General features: G+C 38.8%; 17 non-coding genes across 17 annotated transcripts; all 17 read left to right on the top strand.

The window, feature by feature from the left end:
* The first annotated feature begins 2,802 nt into the window (after nt 1-2,802).
* TRNAS-CGA (transfer RNA serine (anticodon CGA)) lies at nt 2,803-2,884 on the top strand. The gene has a single exon. It is a non-coding gene; the product is annotated as a tRNA-Ser (tRNA).
* Nucleotides 2,885-3,632: 748 nt separating this feature from the next.
* TRNAS-CGA (transfer RNA serine (anticodon CGA)) lies at nt 3,633-3,714 on the top strand. Its single transcript has one exon. It is a non-coding gene; the product is annotated as a tRNA-Ser (tRNA).
* A 748-nt stretch (nt 3,715-4,462) lies between these two features.
* On the top strand, nt 4,463-4,544 carry TRNAS-AGA (transfer RNA serine (anticodon AGA)). Its single transcript has one exon. It is a non-coding gene; the product is annotated as a tRNA-Ser (tRNA).
* Nucleotides 4,545-5,510: 966 nt separating this feature from the next.
* Nucleotides 5,511-5,592, top strand: TRNAS-CGA (transfer RNA serine (anticodon CGA)). The gene has a single exon. It is a non-coding gene; the product is annotated as a tRNA-Ser (tRNA).
* Nucleotides 5,593-6,340: 748 nt separating this feature from the next.
* TRNAS-AGA (transfer RNA serine (anticodon AGA)) lies at nt 6,341-6,422 on the top strand. The gene has a single exon. It is a non-coding gene; the product is annotated as a tRNA-Ser (tRNA).
* Nucleotides 6,423-7,388: 966 nt separating this feature from the next.
* TRNAS-CGA (transfer RNA serine (anticodon CGA)) lies at nt 7,389-7,470 on the top strand. The gene has a single exon. It is a non-coding gene; the product is annotated as a tRNA-Ser (tRNA).
* Nucleotides 7,471-8,216: 746 nt separating this feature from the next.
* TRNAS-CGA (transfer RNA serine (anticodon CGA)) lies at nt 8,217-8,298 on the top strand. Its single transcript has one exon. It is a non-coding gene; the product is annotated as a tRNA-Ser (tRNA).
* Nucleotides 8,299-9,046: 748 nt separating this feature from the next.
* Nucleotides 9,047-9,128, top strand: TRNAS-CGA (transfer RNA serine (anticodon CGA)). The gene has a single exon. It is a non-coding gene; the product is annotated as a tRNA-Ser (tRNA).
* A 747-nt stretch (nt 9,129-9,875) lies between these two features.
* Nucleotides 9,876-9,957, top strand: TRNAS-AGA (transfer RNA serine (anticodon AGA)). The gene has a single exon. It is a non-coding gene; the product is annotated as a tRNA-Ser (tRNA).
* A 1,361-nt stretch (nt 9,958-11,318) lies between these two features.
* Nucleotides 11,319-11,400, top strand: TRNAS-AGA (transfer RNA serine (anticodon AGA)). Its single transcript has one exon. It is a non-coding gene; the product is annotated as a tRNA-Ser (tRNA).
* A 748-nt stretch (nt 11,401-12,148) lies between these two features.
* Nucleotides 12,149-12,230, top strand: TRNAS-CGA (transfer RNA serine (anticodon CGA)). Its single transcript has one exon. It is a non-coding gene; the product is annotated as a tRNA-Ser (tRNA).
* Nucleotides 12,231-12,978: 748 nt separating this feature from the next.
* TRNAS-CGA (transfer RNA serine (anticodon CGA)) lies at nt 12,979-13,060 on the top strand. Its single transcript has one exon. It is a non-coding gene; the product is annotated as a tRNA-Ser (tRNA).
* A 747-nt stretch (nt 13,061-13,807) lies between these two features.
* TRNAS-AGA (transfer RNA serine (anticodon AGA)) lies at nt 13,808-13,889 on the top strand. Its single transcript has one exon. It is a non-coding gene; the product is annotated as a tRNA-Ser (tRNA).
* A 1,361-nt stretch (nt 13,890-15,250) lies between these two features.
* Nucleotides 15,251-15,332, top strand: TRNAS-AGA (transfer RNA serine (anticodon AGA)). Its single transcript has one exon. It is a non-coding gene; the product is annotated as a tRNA-Ser (tRNA).
* Nucleotides 15,333-16,333: 1,001 nt separating this feature from the next.
* TRNAS-CGA (transfer RNA serine (anticodon CGA)) lies at nt 16,334-16,415 on the top strand. The gene has a single exon. It is a non-coding gene; the product is annotated as a tRNA-Ser (tRNA).
* Nucleotides 16,416-16,941: 526 nt separating this feature from the next.
* On the top strand, nt 16,942-17,023 carry TRNAS-AGA (transfer RNA serine (anticodon AGA)). Its single transcript has one exon. It is a non-coding gene; the product is annotated as a tRNA-Ser (tRNA).
* A 1,361-nt stretch (nt 17,024-18,384) lies between these two features.
* On the top strand, nt 18,385-18,466 carry TRNAS-AGA (transfer RNA serine (anticodon AGA)). The gene has a single exon. It is a non-coding gene; the product is annotated as a tRNA-Ser (tRNA).
* Nucleotides 18,467-19,155: the final 689 nt, after the last annotated feature.

Here is a 19,155-nt window from a genome sequence, read left to right as displayed (position 1 = left end):
ATGGGAGCGGGTCTGGTCCTCTATCGCAGATATATCGACGACATCTTCTTTATATGGAAGGGGTCCAGAGTGTCCTTGGATCTCTTCCTGGAGGGCCTTAATGACAATCATAATAACATCGTTCTGACTAGTCAAATTAGCCAAACATCAGTCCAGTTTTTAGATTTGGATATCTATGTCTCACACAATCATATTTCCACCAGAACTTATTTCAAACCAGTGGATGTCAATGGGTACATTGACACCACGAGTTGTCATTACGATCCGTGGTTGCGCAATGTGCCCAAGAGCCAATTCAACCGGATTTTCAAAAATTGTAGTGACATCAAAGAATATGAGGAACAGGTGGGACGTTTGAAAAATTTCTTCATTGAAAAGAAATATGATCCAAGCATCTTGGACCATCAAATTCAGGAAACCGGACAACTAAATAGAGAGTCCCTATTAGAATATAAGGATAAACAAATAACTAAACAAACAGAGGAACCTCTTCTAATTTTAGATTATAGCGGTGACGCTAAACACATAAAATCTATTGTCCAGAAGTACTGGCACATTCTGAGAACCGATGAGGGTCTTAATAACATCATTGGTGAAAAACCAAAAATTATATATAGGGGTACTAAAAATTTACAAACGTTGCTGGTCAGAAACCACATAAAAACACATACCGCTAATACCAACGTTTTTAACCAAAAACATGGTTTCTACCCATGCAAAATGTGCACAGCCTGTAAAAGAACAAAATTTAAGAAAGATACACAAACCAAATTTATCTCCAATATATCTAAAAAGGAGTATAAGATCAATTCTATTCTTACTTGCCATTCTAGTAATGTGATATACCTCCTCTGGTGCCCTTGTGGACTCCAGTATGTGGGAATGACCACGAGGACTTTAAAAACCCGCATACTGGAACACTTGGGCAACATACAGAGGGGGTATGCCAAACACAGTGTCTCTGCACATTTTTTACAATGCCACAACAGTGACCCTTCATGTGTCAATTTCACTGCCATTGCTCAAAAGAAAAAAGATTGGAGGGGTGAAGATAACTTTAAAGAACTTTGTAAAATTGAAAGTAGGTGGATTTTTGAATTGAATACCTTATCCCCCTACGGTCTAAATTTAGATTTTGAGTTGGTTCATTTTTTATAACTTTATATTTTTTACATTTTTTATATATTTTTTAAGTTTTTTATAGAGACTCTTCTTTTAGTCTTTTTTTTCACCCACCAATCTTATTCTATATGGGCTATATTCATACCACCTAGATGGGATCATTCTGTACCATATACCCACATGCTGTTTAATGTATACACATATTTTCTCTTTTTATATATATTATTATACTGCTGCTGTTGCTTTAACATTGTGTATTCTTATTTTATTTTATTTTATACTACACTTCTTATTTCATTGTATTTCAGTAATTATTGTTTATATGGATACATCCTTTGAGATACGATAGATGTCCATCCTTAATATGAAACTTTTCTGCTCTAGTTGGACAAATGTACTAATTAATCCCATACTGATATTGCACATTATGTATTTATAATGTCCTTTTATGCAAAACATTGCATTATTACCGCTATTTCGTATATATCATTGTGCCACTTCCAATACTGCAAGTTCTTTTTTCTATGCGAGCATGCTAAGAACTATAATAGATGCCCTTTCACAAGATGGAGTCTCCAGCCTCGAATGGGCAATCGCACTAAACATAATCAAGCTGGAAAATGAGCGCCGAAATACCGGAAGTGATGTCAGACGCCGGCCACCCGAACTTCCGCCCATGTGACCGGCAATCAAAATTGAAATGAATTTAAAACGGAACAGCAACCGGATGATTTTATACACTGATGAAAACTCGGACTGAGTTGAAACGCGTCTGCATGACTGTGATTTCGTGAGTCACCATATGGGACCTGCACAGTTATTATTTTAATTTATATTTACAATAAATCTACACTTTTTTATCATCACTCTGCTGCTGTTCCTTCTACCTCTGGGGGATACCATCCAGGATTCTCCAGCAAAGCCTTTTTGAGGCACCTTTGGGCACTAAATACAGAGCCTGGTACGGCTCTGGAATCCGTGAGTGTATCCAATTACCTCCATATTTCTCTCGTTGTATGTACAGTCTATACTATGTACCTTTTTTATTATTGTAGGTACTGACTACATGGGACATCCCTCACATATACCTGTACATGCATAAGTATTGTTTTATATGTTTATACACAGGGAGTGTTGTGTGTATTTTGGCACTTGTTGCTTCTAATACCTTCTGTACATTGTGATTATGTTCATGCTTGATTAAATTGCACATAAAGAATCTGCGGAAAGTGATGTTAGTATCTATTTCGAGACAATTCCTAAAAACGTGCACGCTGAAATAAATGACTTCTTACATCTACGTTTCTAGTTATAAAGCGGGCATAAACATTATGATGTGGAGTGTAAGATTAGACTGATACTTATTGCCCTTTTCATTCACTTCATTATTGCATTCTAGAGTTGGATAGGTTAGTGTGGGTTAGGTCAGCAGCAAATGAGAAGCTTGGCTCTTGGCTGCTTGAGACCTTCAATTTTTGGGAAAGTGACTCAACATTTTTTTCACAAAAACTTTTGGGAAAGTGCCTTAAACATGTTTTTCACAAAAAGTTCAGGATAAAGTACCCACAGATTCCTTGCATCATTTCTTCTAAATTCGGTTGTGTTCCTCAATGAGCATGCATTTACTTCAGAAAAAAAGACACTGCTGGAAAAAAGTGACGTTACCAGGGCTGCAGAAGAGCTGTGATGGCCGAGTGGTTAAGTCGTTGGACTCGAAATCCAATGGGGTCTCCCCGCACAGGTTCAAATCCTGTTCACAGAAAAGGAGTTTTCTGTTTTTAAAGTTAGAAATGTAATTATGTTCATGCTTGATGAAATTGCACATTAACAATCTGCGGAAAGTGATGTTAGTATCTATTTCGAGACAATTCCTAAAAACATGCATGCTGAAATAAATGACTTTTTACATCTACGTTTCTAGTTATAAAGCGGGCATAAACATTATGATGTGGAGTGTAAGATTAGACTGATACTTATTGCCCTTTTCATTCACTTCATTATTGCATTCTAGAGTTGGATAGGTTAGTGTGGGTTAGGTCAGCAGCAAATGAGAAGCTTGGCTCTTGGCTGCTTGAGACCTTAACTTTTTGGGAAAGTGCCTCAACATTTTTTTCACAAAATCTTTTGGGAAAGTGCCTAAAACATTTTTTCACAAAAAGTTCAGGATAAAGCACCCACAGATTCCTTGCATCATTTCTACTAAATTGGGTTGTGTTCCTCAATGAGCATGCATTTACTTCAGAAAAAAAAGACACTGCTGGAAAAAAGTGACGTTACCAGGGCTGCAGCAGAGCTGTGATGGCCGAGTGGTTAAGGCGTTGGACTCGAAATCCAATGGGGTCTTAAAAAAGTGCCTTAAACATTTTTTCACAAAAAGTTCAGGATAAAGCACCCACAGATTCCTTGCATCATTTCTACTAAATTGGGTTGTGTTCCTCAATGAGCATGCATTTACTTCAGAAAAAAAAGACACTGCTGGAAAAAAGTGATGTTACCAAGGCTGCAGAAGAGCTGTGATGGCCGAGTGGTTAAGGCGTTGGACTCGAAATCCAATGGGGTCTCCCCGCACAGGTTCAAATCCTCTTCACAGCGAGGGAGATTTCTGTTTTTAAAGTTAAAAATGTGATTATGTTCATGCTTGATGAAATTGCACATTAAGAATCTGCGGAAAGTGATGTTAGTATCTATTTCGAGACAATTCCTAAAAACGTGCAGGCTGAAATAAATGACTTCTTACATCTACGTTTTTAGTTATAAAGCGGGCATAAACATTATGATGTGGAGCGTAAGATTAGACTGATACTTATTGCCCTTTTCATTCACTTCATTATTGCATTCTAGAGTTGGATAGGTTAGTGTGGGTTAGGTCAGCAGCAAATGAGAAGCTTGGCTCTTGGCTGCTTGAGACCTTCAATTTTTGGGAAAGTGACTCAACATTTTTTTCACAAAAACTTTTGGGAAAGTGCCTTAAACATTTTTTTCACAAAAAGTTCAGGATAAAGCACCCACAGATTCCTTGCATCATTTCTACTAAATTGGGTTGTGTTCCTCAATGAGCATGCATTTACTTCAGAAAAAAAGACACTGCTGGAAAAAAGTGACGTTACCAGGGCTGCAGAAGAGCTGTGATGGCCGAGTGGTTAAGGCGTTGGACTCGAAATCCAATGGGGTCTTTAAAAAGTGCCTTAAAAATTTTTTCACAAAAAGTTCAGGATAAAGCACCCACAGATTCCTTGCATCATTTCTACTAAATTGGGTTGTGTTACTCAATGAGCATGCATTTACTTCAGAAAAATAAGACACTGCTGGAAAAAAGTGACGTTACCAATGCAGCAGAAGAGCTGTGATGGCCGAGTGGTTAAGGCGTTGGACTAGAAATCCAATGGGGTCTCCCCGCACAGGTTCAAATCCTGTTCACAGCGATGGAGTTTTCTGTTTTTAAAGTTAAAAATGTGATTATGTTCATGCTTGATGAAATTGCACATTAAGAATCTGCGGAAAGTGATGTTAGTATCTATTTCGAGACAATTCCTAAAAACGTGCACGCTGAAATAAATGACTTCTTACATCTACGTTTCTAGTTATAAAGCGGGCATAAACATTATGATGTGGAGTGTAAGATTAGACTGATACTTATTGCCCTTTTCATTCACTTCATTATTGCATTCTAGAGTTGGATAGGTTAGTGTGGGTTAGGTCAGCAGCAAATGAGAAGCTTGGCTCTTGGCTGCTTGAGACCTTCAATTTTTGGGAAAGTGACTCAACATTTTTTTCACAAAAACTTTTGGGAAAGTGCCTTAAACATTTTTTTCACAAAAAGTTCAGGATAAAGCACCCACAGATTCCTTGCATCATTTCTACTAAATTGGGTTGTGTTCCTCAATGAGCATGCATTTACTTCAGAAAAAAAGACACTGCTGGAAAAAAGTGACGTTACCAGGGCTGCAGAAGAGCTGTGATGGCCGAGTGGTTAAGGCGTTGGACTCGAAATCCAATGGGGTCTTAAAAAAGTGCCTTAAACATTTTTTCACAAAAAGTTCAGGATAAAGCACCCACAGATTCCTTGCATCATTTCTACTAAATTGGGTTGTGTTCCTCAATGAGCATGCATTTACTTCAGAAAAAAAAAACACTGCTGGAAAAAAGTGACGTTACCAGGGCTGTAGCAGAGCTGTGATGGCCGAGTGGTTAAGGCGTTGGACTCGAAATCCAATGGGGTCTTAAAAAAGTGCCTTAAACATTTTTTCACAAAAAGTTCAGGATAAAGCACCCACAGATTCCTTGCATCATTTCTACTAAATTGGGTTGTGTTCCTCAATGAGCATGCATTTACTTCAGAAAAAAAAGACACTGCTGGAAAAAAGTGATGTTACCAAGGCTGCAGAAGAGCTGTGATGGCCGAGTGGTTAAGGCGTTGGACTCGAAATCCAATGGGGTCTCCCCGCACAGGTTCAAATCCTCTTCACAGCGAGGGAGATTTCTGTTTTTAAAGTTAAAAATGTGATTATGTTCATGCTTGATGAAATTGCACATTAAGAATCTGCGGAAAGTGATGTTAGTATCTATTTCGAGACAATTCCTAAAAACGTGCAGGCTGAAATAAATGACTTCTTACATCTACGTTTTTAGTTATAAAGCGGGCATAAACATTATGATGTGGAGCGTAAGATTAGACTGATACTTATTGCCCTTTTCATTCACTTCATTATTGCATTCTAGAGTTGGATAGGTTAGTGTGGGTTAGGTCAGCAGCAAATGAGAAGCTTGGCTCTTGGCTGCTTGAGACCTTCAATTTTTGGGAAAGTGACTCAACATTTTTTTCACAAAAACTTTTGGGAAAGTGCCTTAAACATTTTTTTCACAAAAAGTTCAGGATAAAGCACCCACAGATTCCTTGCATCATTTCTACTAAATTGGGTTGTGTTCCTCAATGAGCATGCATTTACTTCAGAAAAAAAGACACTGCTGGAAAAAAGTGACGTTACCAGGGCTGCAGAAGAGCTGTGATGGCCGAGTGGTTAAGGCGTTGGACTCGAAATCCAATGGGGTCTTTAAAAAGTGCCTTAAAAATTTTTTCACAAAAAGTTCAGGATAAAGCACCCACAGATTCCTTGCATCATTTCTACTAAATTGGGTTGTGTTACTCAATGAGCATGCATTTACTTCAGAAAAATAAGACACTGCTGGAAAAAAGTGACGTTACCAATGCAGCAGAAGAGCTGTGATGGCCGAGTGGTTAAGGCGTTGGACTAGAAATCCAATGGGGTCTCCCCGCACAGGTTCAAATCCTGTTCACAGCGATGGAGTTTTCTGTTTTTAAAGTTAAAAATGTGATTATGTTCATGCTTGATGAAATTGCACATTAAGAATCTGCGGAAAGTGATGTTAGTATCTATTTCGAGACAATTCCTAAAAACGTGCACGCTGAAATAAATGACTTCTTACATCTACGTTTCTAGTTATAAAGCGGGCATAAACATTATGATGTGGAGTGTAAGATTAGACTGATACTTATTGCCCTTTTCATTCACTTCATTATTGCATTCTAGAGTTGGATAGGTTAGTGTGGGTTAGGTCAGCAGCAAATGAGAAGCTTGGCTCTTGGCTGCTTGAGACCTTCAATTTTTGGGAAAGTGACTCAACATTTTTTTCACAAAAACTTTTGGGAAAGTGCCTTAAACATTTTTTTCACAAAAAGTTCAGGATAAAGCACCCACAGATTCCTTGCATCATTTCTACTAAATTGGGTTGTGTTCCTCAATGAGCATGCATTTACTTCAGAAAAAAAGACACTGCTGGAAAAAAGTGACGTTACCAGGGCTGCAGAAGAGCTGTGATGGCCGAGTGGTTAAGGCGTTGGACTCGAAATCCAATGGGGTCTTAAAAAAGTGCCTTAAACATTTTTTCACAAAAAGTTCAGGATAAAGCACCCACAGATTCCTTGCATCATTTCTACTAAATTGGGTTGTGTTCCTCAATGAGCATGCATTTACTTCAGAAAAAAAAAACACTGCTGGAAAAAAGTGACGTTACCAGGGCTGTAGCAGAGCTGTGATGGCCGAGTGGTTAAGGCGTTGGACTCGAAATCCAATGGGGTCTTAAAAAAGTGCCTTAAACATTTTTTCACAAAAAGTTCAGGATAAAGCACCCACAGATTCCTTGCATCATTTCTACTAAATTGGGTTGTGTTCCTCAATGAGCATGCATTTACTTCAGAAAAAAAAGACACTGCTGGAAAAAAGTGATGTTACCAAGGCTGCAGAAGAGCTGTGATGGCCGAGTGGTTAAGGCATTGGACTCGAAATCCAATGGGGTCTCCCCGCACAGGTTCAAATCCTGTTCACAGCGAGGGAGATTTCTGTTTTTAAAGTTAAAAATGTGATTATGTTCATGCTTGATGAAATTGCACATTAAGAATCTGCGGAAAGTGATGTTAGTATCTATTTCGAGACAATTCCTAAAAACGTGCACGCTGAAATAAATTACTTCTTACATCTACGTTTCTAGTTATAAAGCGGGCATAAACATTATGATGTGGAGCGTAAGATTAGACTGATACTTATTGCCCTTTTCATTCACTTCATTATTGCATTCTAGAGTTGGATAGGTTAGTGTGGGTTAGGTCAGCAGCAAATGAGAAGCTTGGCTCTTGGCTGCTTGAGACCTTCAATTTTTGGGAAAGTGACAACATTTTTTTCACAAAAACTTTTGGGAAAGTGCCTTAAACATGTTTTTCACAAAAAGTTCAGGATAAAGCACCCACATATTCCTTGCATCATTTCTACTAAATTGGGTTGTGTTCCTCAATGAGCATGCATTTACTTCAGAAAAAAAGACACTGCTGGAAAAAAGTGACGTTACCAGGGCTGCAGAAGAGCTGTGATGGCCGAGTGGTTAAGGCGTTGGACTCGAAATCCAATGGGGTCTTAAAAAAGTGCCTTAAACATTTTTTCACAAAAAGTTCAGGTTAAAGCACCCACAGATTCCTTGCATCATTTCTACTAAATTGGGTTGTGTTCCTCAATGAGCATGCATTTACTTCAGAAAAAAAAGACACTGCTGGAAAAATGTGATGTTACCAAGCCTGCAGAAGAGCTGTGATGGCCGAGTGGTTAAGGCGTTGGACTCGAAATCCAATGGGGTCTCCCTGCACAGGTTCAAATCCTGTTCACAGCGAGGGAGTTTTCTGTTTTTAAAGTTAAAAATGTGATTATGTTCATGCTTGATGAAATTGCACATTAAGAATCTGCGGAAAGTGATGTTAGTATCTATTTCGAGACAATTCCTAAAAACGTGCACGCTGAAATAAATGACTTCTTACATCTACGTTTCTAGTTATAAAGCGGGCATAAACATTATGATGTGGAGTGTAAGATTAGACTGATACTTATTGCCCTTTTCATTCACTTCATTATTGCATTCTAGAGTTGGATAGGTTAGTGTGGGTTAGGTCAGCAGCAAATGAGAAGCTTGGCTCTTGGCTGCTTGAGACCTTAACTTTTTGGGAAAGTGCCTCAACATTTTTTTCACAAAATCTTTTGGGAAAGTGCCTAAAACATTTTTTCACAAAAAGTTCAGGATAAAGCACCCACAGATTCCTTGCATCATTTCTACTAAATTGGGTTGTGTTCCTCAATGAGCATGCATTTACTTCAGAAAAAAAAGACACTGCTGGAAAAAAGTGACGTTACCAGGGCTGTAGCAGAGCTGTGATGGCCGAGTGGTTAAGGCGTTGGACTCGAAATCCAATGGGGTCTTAAAAAAGTGCCTTAAACATTTTTTCACAAAAAGTTCAGGATAAAGCACCCACAGATTCCTTGCATCATTTCTACTAAATTGGGTTGTGTTCCTCAATGAGCATGCATTTACTTCAGAAAAAAAAGACACTGCTGGAAAAAAGTGATGTTACCATGGCTGCAGAAGAGCTGTGATGGCCGAGTGGTTAAGGCGTTGGACTCGAAATCCAATGGGGTCTCCCCACACAGGTTCAAATCCTGTTCACAGCGAGGGAGATTTCTGTTTTTAAAGTTAAAAATGTGATTATGTTCATGCTTGATGAAATTGCACATTAAGAATCTGCGGAAAGTGATGTTAGTATCTATTTCGAGACAATTCCTAAAAACGTGCACGCTGAAATAAATGACTTCTTACATCTACGTTTCTAGTTATAAAGCGGGCATAAACATTATGATGTGGAGCGTAAGATTAGACTGATACTTATTGCCCTTTTCATTCACTTCATTATTGCATTCTAGAGTTGGATAGGTTAGTGTGGGTTAGGTCAGCAGCAAATGAGAAGCTTGGCTCTTGGCTGCTTGAGACCTTCAATTTTTGGGAAAGTGACTCAACATTTTTTTCACAAAAACTTTTGGGAAAGTGCCTTAAACATGTTTTTCACAAAAAGTTCAGGATAAAGCACCCACATATTCCTTGCATCATTTCTACTAAATTGGGTTGTGTTCCTCAATGAGCATGCATTTACTTCAGAAAAAAAGACACTGCTGGAAAAAAGTGACGTTACCAGGGCTGCAGAAGAGCTGTGATGGCCGAGTGGTTAAGGCGTTGGACTCGAAATCCAATGGGGTCTTAAAAAAGTGCCTTAAACATTTTTTCACAAAAAGTTCAGGATAAAGCACCCACAGATTCCTTGCATCATTTCTTCTAAATTGGGTTGTGTTCCTCAATGAGAATGCATTTACTTCGGAAAAAAAGACACTGCTGGAAAAAAGTGACGTTACCAAAGCTGCAGAAGAGCTGTGATGGCCGAGTGGTTAAGGCGTTGGACTAGAAATCCAATGGGGTCTCCCCGCACAGGTTCAAATCCTGTTCACAGCGAGGGAGATTTCTGTTTTTAAAGTTAAAAATATGATTATGTTCATGCTTGATGAATTTGCACATTAAGAATCTGCGGAAGGTGATGTTAGTATCTATTTCGAGACAATTCCTAAAAATGTGCACGCTGAAATAAATGACTTCTTACATCTACGTTTCTAGTTATAAAGCGGGCATAAACATTATGATGTGGAGTGTCAGATTAGACTGATACTTATTGCACTTTTCATTCACTTCATTTTTGCATTCTAGAGTTGGATAGGTTAGTGTGGGTTAGGTCAGCAGCAAATGAGAAGCTTGGCTCTTGGCTGCTTGAGACCTTCAATTTTTGGGAAAGTGACTCAACATTTTTTTCACAAAAACTTTTGGGAAAGTGCCTTAAACATGTTTTTCACAAAAAGTTCAGGATAAAGCACCCACAGATTCCTTGCATCATTTCTACTAAATTGGGTTGTGTTCCTCAATGAGCATGCATTTACTTCAGAAAAAAATACACTGCTGGAAAAAAGTGACGTTACCAGGGCTGCAGAAGAGCTGTGATGGCCGAGTGGTTAAGGCGTTGGACTCGAAATCCAATGGGGTCTTAAAAAAGTGCCTTAAACATTTTTTCACAAAAAGTTCAGGATAAAGCACCCACAGATTCCTTGCATCATTTCTACTAAATTGGGTTGTGTTCCTCAATGAGCATGCATTTACTTCAGAAAAAAAAGACACTGCTTGAAAAAAGTGATGTTACCAAGGCTGCAGAAGAGCTGTGAGTGCCGAGTGGTTAAGGCGTTGGACTAGAAATCCAATGGGGTCTCCCCGCACCGTTTCAAATCCTGCTCACTAAAGAGGGAGATTTATGTTTTTAAAGTTAGAAATGTGATTATGTTTATGCTTGATGAAATTGCACATTAACAATCTGCGGAAAGTGATGTTAGTATCTATTTCGAGACAATTCCTAAAAACTTGCACGCTGAAATAAATGACTTCTTACATCTACGTTTCTAGTTATAAAGCGGGCATAAACATTATGATGTGGAGTGTAAGATTAGACTGATACTTATTGCCGTTTTCATTCACTTCATTATTGCATTCTAGAGTTGAATAGGTTAGTGTGGGTTAGGTCAGCAGCAAATGAGAAGCTTGGCTCTTGGCTGCTTGAGACCTTCAATTTTTGTGAAAGTGACTCAACATTTTTTTCACAAAAACTTTTGGGAAAGTGCCTTAAACATGTTTTTCACAAAAAGTTCAGGATAAAGTACCCACAGATTCCTTGCATCATTTCTACTAAATTGGGTTGTGTTCCTCAATGGGCATGCATTTACTTCAGAAAAAAAGACACTGCTGGAAAAATGTGACGTTACCAGGGCTGCAGAAGAGCTGTGATGGCCGAGTGGTTAAGGCGTTGGACTAGAAATCCAATGGGGTCTCCCCGCACAGGTTCAAATCCTGTTCACAGCGAGGGAGATTTCTGTTTTTAAAGTTAGAAATGTGATTATGTTCATACTTGATGGAATTGCACATTAAGAATCTGCGGAAAGTGATGTTAGTATCTATTTCGAGACAATTCCTAAAAATGTGCACGCTGAAATAAATGACTTTTTACATCTACGTTTCTAGTTATAAAGCGGGCATAAACATTATGATGTGGAGCGTAAGATTAGACTGATACTTATTGCCCTTTTCATTCACTTCATTATTGCATTCTAGAGTTGGATAGGTTAGTGTGGGTTAGGTCAGCAGCAAATGAGAAGCTTGGCTCTTGGCTGCTTGAGACCTTCAATTTTTGGGAAAGTGACTCAACATTTTTTTCACAAAAACTTTTGGGAAAGTGCCTTAAACATGTTTTTCACAAAAAGTTCAGGATAAAGCACCCACATATTCCTTGCATCATTTCTACTAAATTGGGTTGTGTTCCTCAATGAGCATGCATTTACTTCAGAAAAAAAGACACTGCTGGAAAAAAGTGACGTTACCAGGGCTGCAGAAGAGCTGTGATGGCCGAGTGGTTAAGGCGTTGGACTCGAAATCCAATGGGGTCTTAAAAAAGTGCCTTAAACATTTTTTCACAAAAAGTTCAGGTTAAAGCACCCACAGATTCCTTGCATCATTTCTACTAAATTGGGTTGTGTTCCTCAATGAGCATGCATTTACTTCAGAAAAAAAAGACACTGCTGGAAAAATGTGATGTTACCAAGCCTGCAGAAGAGCTGTGATGGCCGAGTGGTTAAGGCGTTGGACTCGAAATCCAATGGGGTCTCCCTGCACAGGTTCAAATCCTGTTCACAGCGAGGGAGTTTTCTGTTTTTAAAGTTAAAAATGTGATTATGTTCATGCTTGATGAAATTGCACATTAAGAATCTGCGGAAAGTGATGTTAGTATCTATTTCGAGACAATTCCTAAAAACGTGCACGCTGAAATAAATGACTTCTTACATCTACGTTTCTAGTTATAAAGCGGGCATAAACATTATGATGTGGAGTGTAAGATTAGACTGATACTTATTGCCCTTTTCATTCACTTCATTATTGCATTCTAGAGTTGGATAGGTTAGTGTGGGTTAGGTCAGCAGCAAATGAGAAGCTTGGCTCTTGGCTGCTTGAGACCTTAACTTTTTGGGAAAGTGCCTCAACATTTTTTTCACAAAATCTTTTGGGAAAGTGCCTAAAACATTTTTTCACAAAAAGTTCAGGATAAAGCACCCACAGATTCCTTGCATCATTTCTACTAAATTGGGTTGTGTTCCTCAATGAGCATGCATTTACTTCAGAAAAAAAAGACACTGCTGGAAAAAAGTGACGTTACCAGGGCTGTAGCAGAGCTGTGATGGCCGAGTGGTTAAGGCGTTGGACTCGAAATCCAATGGGGTCTTAAAAAAGTGCCTTAAACATTTTTTCACAAAAAGTTCAGGATAAAGCACCCACAGATTCCTTGCATCATTTCTACTAAATTGGGTTGTGTTCCTCAATGAGCATGCATTTACTTCAGAAAAAAAAGACACTGCTGGAAAAAAGTGATGTTACCATGGCTGCAGAAGAGCTGTGATGGCCGAGTGGTTAAGGCGTTGGACTCGAAATCCAATGGGGTCTCCCCACACAGGTTCAAATCCTGTTCACAGCGAGGGAGATTTCTGTTTTTAAAGTTAAAAATGTGATTATGTTCATGCTTGATGAAATTGCACATTAAGAATCTGCGGAAAGTGATGTTAGTATCTATTTCGAGACAATTCCTAAAAACGTGCACGCTGAAATAAATGACTTCTTACATCTACGTTTCTAGTTATAAAGCGGGCATAAACATTATGATGTGGAGCGTAAGATTAGACTGATACTTATTGCCCTTTTCATTCACTTCATTATTGCATTCTAGAGTTGGATAGGTTAGTGTGGGTTAGGTCAGCAGCAAATGAGAAGCTTGGCTCTTGGCTGCTTGAGACCTTCAATTTTTGGGAAAGTGACTCAACATTTTTTTCACAAAAACTTTTGGGAAAGTGCCTTAAACATGTTTTTCACAAAAAGTTCAGGATAAAGCACCCACATATTCCTTGCATCATTTCTACTAAATTGGGTTGTGTTCCTCAATGAGCATGCATTTACTTCAGAAAAAAAGACACTGCTGGAAAAAAGTGACGTTACCAGGGCTGCAGAAGAGCTGTGATGGCCGAGTGGTTAAGGCGTTGGACTCGAAATCCAATGGGGTCTTAAAAAAGTGCCTTAAACATTTTTTCACAAAAAGTTCAGGATAAAGCACCCACAGATTCCTTGCATCATTTCTTCTAAATTGGGTTGTGTTCCTCAATGAGAATGCATTTACTTCGGAAAAAAAGACACTGCTGGAAAAAAGTGACGTTACCAAAGCTGCAGAAGAGCTGTGATGGCCGAGTGGTTAAGGCGTTGGACTAGAAATCCAATGGGGTCTCCCCGCACAGGTTCAAATCCTGTTCACAGCGAGGGAGATTTCTGTTTTTAAAGTTAAAAATATGATTATGTTCATGCTTGATGAATTTGCACATTAAGAATCTGCGGAAGGTGATGTTAGTATCTATTTCGAGACAATTCCTAAAAATGTGCACGCTGAAATAAATGACTTCTTACATCTACGTTTCTAGTTATAAAGCGGGCATAAACATTATGATGTGGAGTGTCAGATTAGACTGATACTTATTGCACTTTTCATTCACTTCATTTTTGCATTCTAGAGTTGGATAGGTTAGTGTGGGTTAGGTCAGCAGCAAATGAGAAGCTTGGCTCTTGGCTGCTTGAGACCTTCAATTTTTGGGAAAGTGACTCAACATTTTTTTCACAAAAACTTTTGGGAAAGTGCCTTAAACATGTTTTTCACAAAAAGTTCAGGATAAAGCACCCACAGATTCCTTGCATCATTTCTACTAAATTGGGTTGTGTTCCTCAATGAGCATGCATTTACTTCAGAAAAAAATACACTGCTGGAAAAAAGTGACGTTACCAGGGCTGCAGAAGAGCTGTGATGGCCGAGTGGTTAAGGCGTTGGACTCGAAATCCAATGGGGTCTTAAAAAAGTGCCTTAAACATTTTTTCACAAAAAGTTCAGGATAAAGCACCCACAGATTCCTTGCATCATTTCTACTAAATTGGGTTGTGTTCCTCAATGAGCATGCATTTACTTCAGAAAAAAAAGACACTGCTTGAAAAAAGTGATGTTACCAAGGCTGCAGAAGAGCTGTGAGTGCCGAGTGGTTAAGGCGTTGGACTAGAAATCCAATGGGGTCTCCCCGCACCGTTTCAAATCCTGCTCACTAAAGAGGGAGATTTATGTTTTTAAAGTTAGAAATGTGATTATGTTTATGCTTGATGAAATTGCACATTAACAATCTGCGGAAAGTGATGTTAGTATCTATTTCGAGACAATTCCTAAAAACTTGCACGCTGAAATAAATGACTTCTTACATCTACGTTTCTAGTTATAAAGCGGGCATAAACATTATGATGTGGAGTGTAAGATTAGACTGATACTTATTGCCGTTTTCATTCACTTCATTATTGCATTCTAGAGTTGAATAGGTTAGTGTGGGTTAGGTCAGCAGCAAATGAGAAGCTTGGCTCTTGGCTGCTTGAGACCTTCAATTTTTGTGAAAGTGACTCAACATTTTTTTCACAAAAACTTTTGGGAAAGTGCCTTAAACATGTTTTTCACAAAAAGTTCAGGATAAAGTACCCACAGATTCCTTGCATCATTTCTACTAAATTGGGTTGTGTTCCTCAATGGGCATGCATTTACTTCAGAAAAAAAGACACTGCTGGAAAAATGTGACGTTACCAGGGCTGCAGAAGAGCTGTGATGGCCGAGTGGTTAAGGCGTTGGACTAGAAATCCAATGGGGTCTCCCCGCACAGGTTCAAATCCTGTTCACAGCGAGGGAGATTTCTGTTTTTAAAGTTAGAAATGTGATTATGTTCATACTTGATGGAATTGCACATTAAGAATCTGCGGAAAGTGATGTTAGTATCTATTTCGAGACAATTCCTAAAAATGTGCACGCTGAAATAAATGACTTTTTACATCTACGTTTCTAGTTATAAAGCGGGCATAAACATTATGATGTGGAGTGTAAGATTAGACTGATACTTATTGGCCTTTTCATTCACTTCATTATTGCATTCTAGAGTTGGATAGGTTAGTGTGGGTTAGGTCAGCAGCAAATGAGAAGCTTGGCTCTTGGCTGCTTGAGACCTTCACTTTTTGGGAAAGTGCCTCAACATTTTTTTCACAAAATCTTTTGGGAAAGTGCCTAAAACATTTTTTCACAAAAAGTTCAGGATAAAGCACCCACAGATTCCTTGCATCATTTCTACTAAATTGGGTTGTGTTCCTCAATGAGCATGCATTTACTTCAGAAAAAAAAGACACTGCTGGAAAAAAGTGACGTTACCAGGGCTGCAGCAGAGCTGGGATGGCCGAGTGGTTAAGGCGTTGGACTCGAAATCCAATGGGGTCTTTAAAAAGTGCCTTAAACATTTATTCACAAAAAGTTCAGGATAAAGTACCCACAGATTCCTTGCATCATTTCTACTAAATTGGGTTGTGTTCCTCAATGAGCATCATTTCTACTAAATTGGGTTGTGTTCCTCAATGAGCATGCATTTACTTCAGAAAAAAATACACTGCTGGAAAAAAGTGACGTTACCAGGGCTGCAGAAGAGCTGTGATGGCCGAGTGGTTAAGGCGTTGGACTCAAATCCAATGGGGTCTTAAAAAAGTGCCTTAAACATTTTTTCACAAAAAGTTCAGGATAAAGCACCCACAGATTCCTTGCATCATTTCTACTAAATTGGGTTGTGTTCCTCAATGAGCATGCATTTACTTCAGAAAAAAATACACTGCTGGAAAAAAGTGACGTTACCAGGGCTGCAGAAGAGCTGTGATGGCCGAGTGGTTAAGGCGTTGGACTCGAAATCCAATGGGGTCTCCCCGCACAGGTTCAAATCCTGTTCACAGCGAGGGAGATTTCTGTTTTTAAAGTTAAAAATGTGATTATGTTCATGCTTGATGAAATTGCACATTAAGAGTCTGCGGAAAGTGATGTTAGTATCTATTTCGAGACAATTCCTAAAAACGTGCACGCTGAAATGACTTCTTACATCTACGTTTCTAGTTATAAAGCGGGCATAAACATTATGATGTGGAGTGTAAGATTAGACTGATACTTATTGCCCTTTTCATTCACTTCATTATTGCATTCTAGAGTTGAATAGGTTAGTGTGGGTTAGGTCAGCAGCAAATGAGAAGCTTGGCTCTTGGCTGCTTGAGACCTTCAATTTTTGTGAAAGTGACTCAACATTTTTTTCACAAAAACTTTTGGGAAAGTGCCTTAAACATGTTTTTCACAAAAAGTTCAGGATAAAGTACCCACAGATTCCTTGCATCATTTCTACTAAATTGGGTTGTGTTCCTCAATGAGCATGCATTTACTTCAGAAAAAAAGACACTGCTGGAAAAAAGTGACGTTACCAGGGCTGTAGAAGAGCTGTGATGGCCGAGTGGTTAAGGCGTTGGACTAGAAATCCAATGGGGTCTCCCCGCACAGGTTCAAATCCTATTCACAGCGAGGGAGCTTTATGTTTTTAAAGTTATAAATGTGATTATGTTCATGCTTGATGAAATTGCACATTAAGAATCTGCGGAAAGTGATGTTAGTATCTATTTCGAGACAATTCCTAAAAACGTGCACGCTGAAATAAATGACTTCTTACATCTACGTTTCTAGTTATAAAGCGGGCATAAACATTATGATGTGGAGTGTCAGATTAGACTGATACTTATTGCACTTTTCATTCACTTCATTTTTGCATTCTAGAGTTGGATAGGTTAGTGTGGGTTAGGTCAGCAGCAAATGAGAAGCTTGGCTCTTGGCTGCTTGAGACCTTCAATTTTTGGGAAAGTGACTCAACATTTTTTTCACAAAAACTTTTGGGAAAGTGCCTTAAACATGTTTTTCACAAAAAGTTCAGGATAAAGCACCCACAGATTCCTTGCATCATTTCTACTAAATTGGGTTGTGTTCCTCAATGAGCATGCATTTACTTCAGAAAAAAATACACTGCTGGAAAAAAGTGACGTTACCAGGGCTGCAGAAGAGCTGTGATGGCCGAGTGGTTAAGGCGTTGGACTCGAAATCCAATGGGGTCTTAAAAAAGTGCCTTAAACATTTTTTCACAAAAAGTTCAGGATAAAGCACCCACAGATTCCTTGCATTATTTCTACTAAATTGGGTTGTGTTCCTCAATGAGCATGCATTTACTTCAGAAAAAAAAGACACTGCTTGAAAAAAGTGATGTTACCAAGGCTGCAGAAGAGCTGTGAGTGCCGAGTGGTTAAGGCGTTGGACTAGAAATCCAATGGGGTCTCCCCGCACCGGTTCAAATCCTGCTCACTAAAGAGGGAGATTTATGTTTTTAAAGTTAGAAATGTGATTATGTTTATGCTTGATGAAATTGCACATTAACAATCTGCGGAAAGTGATGTTAGTATCTATTTCGAGACAATTCCTAAAAACTTGCACGCTGAAATAAATGACTTCTTACATCTACGTTTCTAGTTATAAAGCGGGCATAAACATTATGATGTGGAGTGTAAGATTAGACTGATACTTATTGCCGTTTTCATTCACTTCATTATTGCATTCTAGAGTTGAATAGGTTAGTGTGGGTTAGGTCAGCAGCAAATGAGAAGCTTGGCTCTTGGCTGCTTGAGACCTTCAATTTTTGTGAAAGTGACTCAACATTTTTTTCACAAAAACTTTTGGGAAAGTGCCTTAAACATGTTTTTCACAAAAAGTTCAGGATAAAGTACCCACAGATTCCTTGCATCATTTCTACTAAATTGGGTTGTGTTCCTCAATGGGCATGCATTTACTTCAGAAAAAAAGACACTGCTGGAAAAATGTGACGTTACCAGGGCTGCAGAAGAGCTGTGATGGCCGAGTGGTTAAGGCGTTGGACTAGAAATCCAATGGGGTCTCCCCGCACAGGTTCAAATCCTGTTCACAGCGAGGGAGATTTCTGTTTTTAAAGTTAGAAATGTGATTATGTTCATACTTGATGGAATTGCACATTAAGAATCTGCGGAAAGTGATGTTAGTATCTATTTCGAGACAATTCCTAAAAATGTGCACGCTGAAATAAATGACTTTTTACATCTACGTTTCTAGTTATAAAGCGGGCATAAACATTATGATGTGGAGTGTAAGATTAGACTGATACTTATTGGCCTTTTCATTCACTTCATTATTGCATTCTAGAGTTGGATAGGTTAGTGTGGGTTAGGTCAGCAGCAAATGAGAAGCTTGGCTCTTGGCTGCTTGAGACCTTCACTTTTTGGGAAAGTGCCTCAACATTTTTTTCACAAAATCTTTTGGGAAAGTGCCTAAAACATTTTTTCACAAAAAGTTCAGGATAAAGCACCCACAGATTCCTTGCATCATTTCTACTAAATTGGGTTGTGTTCCTCAATGAGCATGCATTTACTTCAGAAAAAAAAGACACTGCTGGAAAAAAGTGACGTTACCAGGGCTGCAGCAGAGCTGGGATGGCCGAGTGGTTAAGGCGTTGGACTCGAAATCCAATGGGGTCTTAAAAAAGTGCCTTAAACATTTTTTCACAAAAAGTTCAGGATAAAGCACCCACAGATTCCTTGCATCATTTCTACTAAATTGGGTTGTGTTCCTCAATGAGCATGCAT

Source organism: Pelobates fuscus, chromosome 3, assembly GCF_036172605.1.
Source record: "Pelobates fuscus isolate aPelFus1 chromosome 3, aPelFus1.pri, whole genome shotgun sequence".
Lineage (NCBI taxonomy): Eukaryota > Metazoa > Chordata > Amphibia > Anura > Pelobatidae > Pelobates > Pelobates fuscus.
This window is presented reverse-complemented; position numbering and strand designations above follow the sequence as displayed.